Below are 4,030 nucleotides of genomic sequence, written 5' to 3'. Positions count from 1 at the left end.
TTCGAATACGCTGACATAAAAATAAAAATTGCTTTTTTGCCCCGCATGTCGCTTTAGTGTCGATTTTTTTCCAAACCCGATCAAGTGAATAGCATTGACGGCGGAGACTGTGCATATAGAGGGCTCCATCATTCTGACAGAGAAGAAACGATATACGAGCGTATTTTCCCCGTTAAAAATGGCCCGTCCACGTCTGATCAAACAGGCGAAAACACAAGAACAAGAGAAGTAAAAAAAAACTGCGACCCACCATGAACGCCAACCCCCTTTCCCTACGGTAAGGCGAGCGTCACTTATCGTTCTTCGAATGAGATCGAAGGAGCGTTCATTTCTTCATTGCAGGAGGAGATAGTAGACATTGCGACTGTATTTGAGCTGGCATTCAAGATGTATTCACTCCATAGCGCCTGTTCGAAATCGAAAAGGGTCCTTTTGGGAATGACCAATCATACCTGACTTCATACGTTAGACCGGCAATGTGGACTAGAGAGTATTTATAGTTGTAATACATTTTTACTTACAACACAAGAGAATGCGGCAAAAGAGGAGCAAGGCACAAGGCCCAGACATCAAATTATTCTTTACTTCAGATGAACTAGCACATCCGAAGCCCCAGAAACCTGGGCAGAGGGGCAGGGGGGGGGGGGGGAAGAAACACGATATGGAGCATAATCAATTTCTAATGACCCTCGCGGTACGTGCCATTTTTGATAAGTAAATTATTTCCTCGAAAACCTCACCGAAAGTTTGCTTACTTACTACCCATTAGCATTCGAAAGAAACGAGTCCTCGAAAAACTCACCGAATGTTTGTTTCATGAACGTTCGCAGTACACAGGTTCCACTAAAAACCAGGACGCAGAGGAATCGGCGGCAATCATCAGCTTTGCGCCTGATTTGCTGTAAGAACCTCTCTAAACCTGTCGTTAACACACCTCGTAATTTGCCAAGTCAAACTTTTTCGCCACAAAGGGGGGCAAACACCGATTATGCATAAAACAAATGGTGTAGCGTGCTTCTTGTCGCAGTCGTTGCTTTTCCCAAGGTCGTCACAGCTTGGCGCATTATACCTGCAAGCTTGTTTAGGGCGGAGGACGCAACCAGCGCCCCACCTTACCCGGCGACCACCTTCAGGCATGGGAGGGGCGGTGTATGTAGTGTACAACCTGAGGCTTCGTGTAGATGGATTTTGATCGATAAGTGATTGATTGATTGATTGATTGATAAGTGATTGATTGATTGATTGATTGATTGATTGATTGATTGATTGATTGATTGATTGATTGATTGATTGATTGATTGATTGATTGATTGATTGATTGATTGATTTAACACGCCGAAGCTACACCTGGGCTATGAGGCGTGTCGTTGTGGAGGGTCCCGGATTAATTTTGACCACCTGTGGATCTTTAACGTGCGCCGAAATCTCAACCCACGGACGTTCTCACTTTTCGCCTCCGCCAGAGCAGCAGCTACCGCGTCCGAGGCTGAACCTGGACCTTTTGCACAGCAGCAGATAATTTTTATCGCACTCATGTTTATTATTCGCAGACTTCGCCCTCCACGGAGGAGTGGGAGTGCGGGCTCACCAGCGCTCGGCTTAAGGATCAGGCCTACCTGATCTCCCGGGCTAGGGCAGCGGCTACGGCCTGCGGCTTTCTGGGCTAAAAGCATGCCGCGTGCACCTTTCTTTCAAGGGCGAAGCTCCTTAGTGGCTCACGCTGTCGGCGCCTCTTGTCGTTGTCGTCGTTTCATCTAGTCACCGTACTAAAACACTGGGACACTAGTTTTCCAGCGCCTCGCGCTAGGACGTAACGCGTACTAAACAAACACACCGGGACACTCGTTTTCCGCGTGCGCCCACGTGGTTTTTGCAGGGTACATCACAACGTCGCCGTATCTTGTTGAGCTGTCCTTGCTGTTGGCTTTTCGCAAGGCCTTGACCCTTGCTTTCCTTCGCCCCTTGTGGTAACCGGGTGCATGTTGCGTGGGACGTTTTCAGCCATCATGTATTCCCTCAAGGCATGGGGGATGCGTCGTTTTTAGTTTTGGGGTCACACGCTTTCTCGTAACCGAGGCGGTACAACGTAGCTGGGCCGGTCGGGGTAAGCTTGAGTCGCTCCATTTGGCTGGCTTTATGTGCCTCGGTGAGTTCCTGCCATGCGTTGTAGATTCCTAACTGAAAACGTTTCTCTGTGGAGGTCTTGGCTGGTATCCCCAGTGCTAATTTGTATTTTGTCCAATTAAAATGTCGAGTTTTTTTTATTTCAGCGATTTTTAGCCCAAAGTAAGAGGTGCCGTGGGTGTTTCTGTTAATTACCAGAGCCTGTAGCATACTGATTGCGTCCTCTTCTTTCAACCCGTGTTTTCTGCTTGTTTTTCGCCTGATTAGGTGGGTTAACTGGGTGACAGTGTTTTGTAGTTTCTGTAGGGTGGAAGCCCCTGCCCCGTTTATTTAAAAAAGCCAGGCCCAATATTCGGAGTGTATCGACCTTTGGGATGGTAGCGCCATGAAGCGCCACCTCTGGGTCGGGCGTCTCGGCGGAGGATCTACCTCTTGTTCGCTTCTTGAGTATGAGAATTTCAGATTTTTCGGGTGCAATAGAGAGCCCACATCTTTTCAGATAGGTTTCCGTACAGTTACCGGCTTCCTGCAGGGCGTCCTATTTATGCCTGCTGGGCCTTTGGTAGTCCAAAAGGTCACGTTGTCGGAGTAAATGGCATGCCTGAAACCTGGGGTGGCATTTAGCTTGTCAGGTAGGCTCATCATTGATAAATTGAAGAGTAATAGCGAGCTGACCGAGCCCTGCGGAGTGCTATTTGCAGTGACATTGAATTTGTCGCTCCGTAGTTTGCCAAGTCCTACCGTTGCCGTGCGATGCGAGAAGAAGTCCCTGATGTAATTGTAGGCTTTCTCTCCGCATTGGGTAGTCCTCAGGGTTTCAAGTATGGCCGCGTGTGACACGTTGTGAAACGCTCATTTAACGTCCAAGGCGAGGATGGCGCTTGTTTGTGAGGTGCTTACGTTGCCGCTGACCTCTTCTTTTACCTGTAAGTGTTCTGAGTGAACAATTTGGCGCGGAACCCATTAATGGAGTCTGAGAATCTTTTTCGTCCCTCTGTTGGTTCCCCCATGTGAGATGTCAGCCTGCCTAGCACAATGCGTTCCATAAGTTTGCCCGCGCATGAAGTCAGAGATATCGGCCTGAGAAAATAAATATCTTGACCGATGAGCGGCTAACAGCTTCGCTGAGAAGTTGACAACTACATTGCGAGAATTTGTCAGCTATCGGTGCTTGGTAAGTTGCGGCTCCGGAACGGCCCACCAGAAAACACCTGTGCTACGTTCACGCTTTATACGGGTATGGCAAAAAAGTGAACAGAAGCTTTTGACAAGACCAGCCAATCTTTGCCGTTCTCTCGAGAAGCTTCAAAAGTGAAAATTCTTTCGATGGAACTTCATACAGTGAATATTTGAAGAGTTTCTCTTTCAATTGACGGTATTTGTACGGAGCACTCGACAGGCGAAAATAATCCGCTGAAGTCCTCTTCTGCTATCATCAATTATTGCTTCCCGGCGGGGTCCCGAATGCTCGAAGTCATTTTTCAAAAAAATGGATAGTGGTCGGAATGGTCCGATTCACGAAGGCTTCCTACTTTCTCTGAATGTCAGGCTGTATTTACAAAAGCTGCCCACACATTTATCTCAGACATCAGAGCTGGTTCTGTCTAATTTTACTTCAATCGCCGCACCAGGTGCTTTCTCTTCAGGCTGGCATTGACTCGCGAGGGTGGTCTGTAGATTAATTTCAAATAAGGATTCAGTCCACATGGGTGACAAGAACCTAATTGCTGACTATTTACAAGGTGTTTTCACCGGGGTAATTACTTTTTTAAAAAGGTGCAGTCATACATGTCTTCGGAATTAGTGAGTGCTGCCCGCACCTTCTGGAGAGCTGTACCGTTCAGGAATTGTTTGAATGCTCTGCAGTAAGCAAAAACTTAAGTGATCGCTTTTAAAGAACCCAACG

The sequence above is a fragment of the Haemaphysalis longicornis genome, unplaced genomic scaffold, assembly GCF_048455015.1.
Source record: "Haemaphysalis longicornis isolate Haplotype H1 unplaced genomic scaffold, Haemaphysalis longicornis Haplotype H1 scaffold_7, whole genome shotgun sequence".
Taxonomy (NCBI): Eukaryota; Metazoa; Arthropoda; class Arachnida; order Ixodida; family Ixodidae; genus Haemaphysalis; species Haemaphysalis longicornis.
This window is presented reverse-complemented; position numbering follows the sequence as displayed.